Source organism: Symphalangus syndactylus, chromosome 15, assembly GCF_028878055.3.
Source record: "Symphalangus syndactylus isolate Jambi chromosome 15, NHGRI_mSymSyn1-v2.1_pri, whole genome shotgun sequence".
Classification (NCBI taxonomy): domain Eukaryota; kingdom Metazoa; phylum Chordata; class Mammalia; order Primates; family Hylobatidae; genus Symphalangus; species Symphalangus syndactylus.
In genome coordinates this window covers 20,886,534-20,893,716 of record NC_072437.2, presented here as the reverse complement: position 1 = coordinate 20,893,716, position 7,183 = coordinate 20,886,534, and the positions used below count along the sequence as shown (strand labels likewise).

General features: G+C 44.2%; 1 long non-coding RNA gene across 1 annotated transcript; it reads left to right on the top strand.

Annotated features, from left to right (window-relative positions):
* Positions 1 to 4,649: 4,649 nt before the first annotated feature.
* On the top strand, positions 4,650 to 6,439 carry LOC134732638 (uncharacterized). Its single transcript, XR_010115981.1, has 3 exons — positions 4,650 to 4,768; positions 6,069 to 6,247; positions 6,410 to 6,439. It is a non-coding gene; the product is annotated as an uncharacterized lncRNA (long non-coding RNA).
* Positions 6,440 to 7,183: the final 744 nt, after the last annotated feature.

Genomic DNA, 7,183 nt, shown 5'->3' with positions numbered 1-7,183 from the left:
ACCTTTTCCCGAAATAAGGCCACATTTATAGGCTCCATGGACTATGACGTGGACATACCTTTGGGGGGCCATTTTTCAGCCTACCACGGGTGGGACGCAACAGACCAGCTGCGCTCGCTTGAGCTGAGACTTGTTGGAGCTGTTCACCCTCCCCTGGGCTGGAATCAGAGGTGAGGCTGACAGCATGAGGACAAGAGGCTTTTGACAGGACAAAGTGGGACAGAACTGTGCACCTTTGGCCAAAACAGCAGAACGGGCATGACAACCGTGCAAGCAAGTCTCTGCAATGTGAAGGACTGCGCAAATGTTCCTACTCAAGTGTGACACTGGCTTGATTCATTTCTGCAGGAGAGAGCCAGTTACCACTTACCAGTTCTGTCCAGGGACGCATAATTAAGATAACCTGGGATTGACAGCTGCTACAGCTCGTTCTACACGGGTTTGCTTTTCACTCACCTTTGACGTTACTGGAATAATCGTAGCAGCTGCCTGCCTGCCTGTCAAATCTTGTCGCCAAACGGAAAATCTGCCCATGCTCCATCGTATCGGGGCCGTCAGCGGCTTCCAGTGCCCACGGTCCTTCTACAGTGTTACAGGGTAGCGCTTCTTTACACTGGCAACCCCTTAGTTTCTTAGTCTCCCGCTTATAGGAGGTGGGGATTTGAAGGCACGAGGGGCAGAAAGACAGACTTTCATAGCATCATAACCCACTGCTGTTGAAAGTTAATGAATATTAGACAGAGGAAGTTTTATGGTGCGAGATTCTCCACTCTGGGACACCGGAAGCTCTGAAGACTTTGGACCAGAGCAGCCCTTCCATCATGGTGCTGGATTGACCCCTGTTCTGTGCTGGCTTCGTAACTGCCGGCCGAACGGATAAATGTATCAAAGACAAGCTAGTAAAAGCATTCGTAATTCAAAAGTACTACCAAATTGTGATCAGCTTACTGCATATGGTTATGCATTGACGTCGTCCAAAATTCGGAAGGTGCAGAAGGATGCACGCCCCTCCCCCAGGTCTTGGTAGTGGCAACCAGTGTCACCAGCATCACATGTATCCTCGCAGGATATCTTACGCATCTATGAGCAAAAACGTGCACGCACTGCTGCTTGCTTCATTCATGATAGCTTAGAAATCATTCCGTAGGAGGGAGGGACGTTCAGGATGCTACCCCAAAATATGCACCTTGGCATAGTGAATTTTTTAAGCTGAAGGAATTTGAGAAATGGTAAGTAGAGAAAGGGTTCCCTGACTTTCCCCTGAAGCAGGTCAGGAGACCCTCATGTGAGAGGTGCCCTCCCTATTCCTGGAGGAAAACAGCATCCTTATCTCTGGAGACAGGGGGACCCCAGGAACAATCTGAATGCACGACCTTGCTAACTTTCCCCCAGTTTACTACTCTTAGCTCATACCTTTTCTGTCCTACTGCATTTTTCTATGACTCAGCACGCTGTCAAATCAAGGCTAGAAACACTCAGGTTTAAGCATTTCTTCAGGTCCCTATTTCCTTATGAAGGCGCCCATGTCAGGTAACATTTAGATAAATTTGTATTGTTTTCTCTTGTTCATCTGTCTTTTGTTACAGGGGCCCCAGTTGAGAACCTAGAAGGGTAGAAGGAACACAGTTTTCCCCACCTACAGTAGTGTTTTAAAGGAATTCCTTTATTCTTTTTTTCTTTTACAGTTGCCTATTGTTTCACTGTATAGATGTGCTATGTGGACATTTTGTTTCCAGTCTTTTGCAAGCCAAAGAGCAATTAATTACCTTTTCAAAAGTAATATTCATGCAGGCAAGGGTATCTGTAACAAAAAGAAGTGGATTTTCAAAAGGTTTCAAAAGGTATGTGCATTTGCAATTTTGATAAATATTGCCAGAGTGACTGCTAAAGAGGTTATACTAATTTATACCCTCCCCTTACAAGAAATAAGACTTGCCAACACAGTATATTATCAAATGTTTTAATCTTTGCCAATCTAATAGATAAAAATGACATGAGTATAATTTTAATTTGTACTTTTCTTATGAGTAAGATTGCACATCTTTTTATATGTTTAAGAGCCTTTTGTACCTTGTATTTGTGAGTAGGCAGGTCATTTCCTTTGACCATTTTGTTGTTGTTCTTTTTTTCTTATTGGTTTGTATCTAGAGCTCCTTATCTACTAGGGAAATTAAGCCTTTGCATGGAATATTTGTAGAATGAAGTAGAAATTACACAATGTTTGAGCAGAATGTTTTTCTCTCGTTTTGTGTGTAGTTAATTGTAATAGCATAATTGATTATGCAAGATCATTTTCTTATTTATTTCTGGAGATTAGATCAATCCATTGATTTTAAATGTGGTACACTCTTCCAAGTTTCATTTTTGCGTGAGTTAAATCTTTTTGTGGTGCTTAACTCGCGTTCTCTGAGATTTTATTAATATTTTGGCTCATGCTGTTTCCACCACCTGACATATGTCCTGATGGGTCCCATCCTCCCAGCATCCTAAACCCAAACCAAGTCCCTTGGCCTTCATAAAACGTGCCCCGCTGCTCCCATCCACACAGCCTCTCCCTTCTCTGGGCCTCTGGAGGGATGAAACACTGAAATTCATGCCACAAAGTCTCACACTGCTGGGTAGTGTTCTTGGTTGTTTTGCATGTATAAATCTCATCCCACTTAGACAGAAAACTTCCTCAAAGGAAGGAGGTGCATCTTTCATGTCTTCACATTCCTTGAGATTCTCCTGGGGACAGGGTATGAACATGAGAAATACCTCTTAACTTAAAATGACTTCTAGAGGATCTTAATCTATGCTCCAGGGATACAATTCAGGGTGTCCTGAATTATATTATTATATTACATTTTTGTTATATTAATTTATATGCTATTACTGCTGGTGTCCTCATAAGAAGAGAGAGACGCAGAGAGAAGACGGCCATAGAAAGACAGAGGCAGAGATTGGAGGGGTGCAGCCACAAGCCAAGGAATGCCTGGAGCCGCCACAAGCTGGGAGAGGCAAGAAAGCTTCCTCTTCTGCAGGCTGCAGAGGGAGCATGGTCCTGCTGACACGTTGCACTTAGACTTCCAGCCTCCAGAATGGTCAGACCATACACTTCTATTATTTTAAGCCACCTAGTTTGTGGAACTTTTTAGGCAGCCCTAGGGAACCCATAGACACACTGTGTATAAGTTTGTCACCAATAGAAATCACGGATATTTTCATGCAAGATTATGGCTGCTGCAGATATCTGCAAATGTTGTTTAAGCTCGTCACTACTTTGAAATTATAGTGGTTATTAGACCCAAAGCTAAATATTTTAACTTAGTTGGGTAATAAATAACTTATAAATTTGTTTTTTAAATATTTTGATATTTTCATAACTTTATTTCAATATGATGATTTTCCTTGTTATTCTTTTTATCTTATGCATTTTAAAATATAATTCCGGGAGGAGGTCTGCAGGCTTCACCAGAATGCCAAAGCGGTTCCATTAAGTTCTGCCTGAGCTGCAGTACTCCAACATATCCAGAAGAGGGCACTAGAGCACCTAGGCAAAGTTTCCCAGAAATTAACACTGATCATTTTACTGTATTTCCCTCTATTGCAGATACAGAAATGTGCTTTAAATTCATATTGTTTTTAGAATATTATGTGATCAGAATACGGAAATACTTTCAGGCCTGCCTTCCTATTTGTTTGTTGACTTAAATTTTCCATACCATTTTTTCCTTTTTTTTTTTTATCAAGGTAAAATATACATACATAATTTACCATCTTTACCATTTTTAAGTGTGCAATTCAGTGGTAATAAATACATTTATATCTTTTTTCATACCATTAAAAAATGCTGACATGAACAGTTGGTGTTGAAGTTATTTTTAAACTGTAGCCCATAGCTGGAACTACTTTGTAATTCCCACGTCTTAGTGAAAATACGAAACGAGCATAAAATGGAAATTAAAATAAAGAATAGACCAGTCGCAGTGGCTCACGCTTGTAATCCCAGCACTTTGGGAGGCGAGGCAGATGGATCATTTGAGGTCAGGAGTTGGAGACCAGCCTGGCCAATATGGTGAAACCCCGTCTCTACTAAAAATACAAAAATTAATCGGGCATGGTGGCGGGTGCCTGTAATCCCAGCTACTTACTTGGGAGGCTGAGACGGGAGAATCGCTTGAACCTGGGAGGCGGAGGTTGCAGTGAGCCAAGATGGCGCCATTGCACTCCAGTATGGGCGACAAGAGCGAAACTCTGTCTCAAAAATAATAATAATAATAATATAATAATAATAAAAGAATAGCCTGAACATGTTACAGATGTACACAAAATACCCACTGGTGTGCATCTATAGTGATGATAGCAGTGTGGGTGCCCTGCAGGAGAGAACGACCTTCTACGTTCCTGTTCAGCCCAAATAGAACATTCTCCAAAGACGCCCCTAGTGTACTGCAGCCCTTTTTTTCTTTGAAAAAACAAACAAACAAAAAAGCCCTTTCAAATAGCGTTTTCTGAGAGTCTGATGGCTTTGATATTTGCTCAGTTATCCCAAAGAACTGACTTGCTGAGCTAGTCACCTGCTTATGGTATGCAGCGATTTTGACCTCAAGGCCAGTTCGAAGGTAGGACATTTTTTTCTCCTCTTTCTCCCATCATCTATCCCAGAACCCACGGCGCTCCAGAGACAGCAAATTCGCAGCTTTCCGCCTGGAAGAACAAGATTGGAGAAGGAGGACCAGGCACTCCTAGGGGGAGCCCCACCTAATTCTGGCATTCAACTTGCTGGGTGAGGCCTCTGAATTGACAGCAGTTTCCTAAGGATCGCAGAAGTGCGTCTCAGCCCCCGGGTATCCCTGTGGTCAGGATATAGGGGAGAAATCGTCCCCAAACCCCAAAACTCTACATAGAGCAGGGCTCCCTCCTCACCCAACTGGATGGCGTAATTTTAGTTTCAATGGCTACGGCTTCAAATCCTAATGTAAATCCTAAATGATACTGGTGTTGGGGCTCAGAAAACGACGCGCCAAAGTATGGCGCTTTGGCAGGCCGAGAACCGTGAGCTAAAGCAGATTGGAAGGCCTCAGAAGAAGCCTCAGAAGCAACGTCTCTCTGACCTTCTCCTGCCTTCCTGACCTGCCACCCGCCCCCATCACCCCCAGACAAGCCATAGAAACCAGAATTCCTCTTCCCCAAGGCAGCCATTGAAACTAGAGCTCCTCTCCTAGAAATAAAAAGCAAGCTGTGAAAGCTAGAAAGATCGCCCTTCCTTCTCTCTGGAAGACCCTCATTCCAGAGAAGTTCTGCCCACACCCAGGAGGAAGGAATGTTGCACAGAGAGGCCGAGAAGTATCTGGAAGACAGACCCTGCTGGGTTCCCCACGCAGTCTCTCGCTGTTAGATCACACCCTTTCGTCCACTCCCATTTCTGCATGGCTGTTCACTCTTCATTGAATTTAAGCATCAAAACGGTGTTCCCTGGTCTTAGAACTTTCTTGCTGAAGGCTCTGTGTCACGTAAAACTTTGATTGCATAAACTTGTGGCCGGGCACAGTGGCTCACACCTGTAATCCCAGCACTTCGGGAGGCCAAGGCAGGTGGATCACTTGAGCCCAGGAGTTCAAGACCAGCCTGGGCAACATCTCTACTTTTTCAAAAAATAAATATAGGCCGGGCACAGTGGCTCATGCCTGTAATCCCAGCAATTTGGGAGGCCGAGGCGGGAGGATCACAAGGTCGGGAGACCATCCTGGCTAACACGCTGAAACCCCGTCTCTACTAAAAATACAAAAAAACTAGCTGGGCGTGGTGGCGGGCGCCTGTAGTCCCAGCTACTCGGGAGGCTGAAGCAGGAGAATAGTGTGAACCTGGGAGGCGGAGCTTGCAGTGAGCCGAGATCGTGCCACTGCACTCCAGCCTGGGAGACAGAGCAAGACTCTGTCTCAAAAAATAATAATAATAATAAATTAAATAAATAAATACATAATGAAGTTGTTATGCTTTTCTCTGGGTAACCTGCCTTGTTAGAGCCGTGTTGGCTGTGACCCTTATGATGGGGAAAAAGGGATCACACTTTTCCATCCCTACAGTTTCTGCTACCAACCCTGGGGTGCCTGAAACACCTGACTCCATGGCAGAGCCTGCAGACGCCATCCTGGGACAATTGACAGAATGCCTGCAAGGAAAATCTAAGACTCTTTAAATTTTTTTTTTAACCAAGGCCAGCTCTCCCAGATCTCTGCTTGCAGTGCCCGGGTGAGAATGGAAGGTAAGATTTTCTCTTTATTCCTTCCTTTGCAAATTCAGATTAGCAGGAGAAAATTATTTGTACGAACTAGTTCTTGGGGATCGTGACTCTGGTGATTTTTTCTTGCCATGAGAACTCTTGTTTTATGATCCTTCCCTCTCAGAGATGGTCTTTGTTTTACAGAAACACCAAGAAGAGAGCCTAAGAGAAACGTGAGTGGGACCCCGCATGCAGCTAGCGTGCCAGCTGCTGCCGGCTCTGGGAGTTACCTATCCCCTTTCTTCTGGCTGTCTTTGGGAGGGCTGGATCTTGAGAGGGCTGTGTACTCTGCGCTTCTTTAGAGTCTCCACGCATCCTTGGTTAAGTCATAAAAGGCTTATTGGTTTCAATCCCAAGTCACTTGGTAGATACCTTTGGTTTTCTTTCTTTTTTAAAAAGGAGGAGAAGTACAATACTGCCAGGAATATTTGCTGTTTGTCCTGGCTAAAATCTGATAGTGCAATATTTCAAAGGAATTTTTTTTTTTTTTTTTTTTTTGAGACGGAGTTTCACTCTTTTTGCCCAGGCTGGAGTGCAATGGTGAGATTGCAGCTCACTGCAACCTCTGCCTCCCGGGTTCAAGCAATTCTCCTGCCTCAGCCTCCCTAGTAAGATGGATTACAGGTGTGCACCACCACACCTGGCTATTTTTAGTAGAGACAGGGTTTCGCCATGTTGGCCAGGCTGGTCTCGAACTCCTGACCTCAAGTGATCCACCCACCTCAGCCTCCCAAAGTGCTGGGATTATAGGAGTCAGCCACTGCACCCGGCTAGGGTTTTTTTTTTTTTAAGAGCTCTATCGTCAGAAGTCAGCTTGATTGGAAGATGATATTGACGCTGTGCTTTTTTTCAGGCCTGTCTGCTCTTGTTCTGTCTTTGGGATCCTGCTTCTCCCATGGGAACTTCTCAGTTGACTGA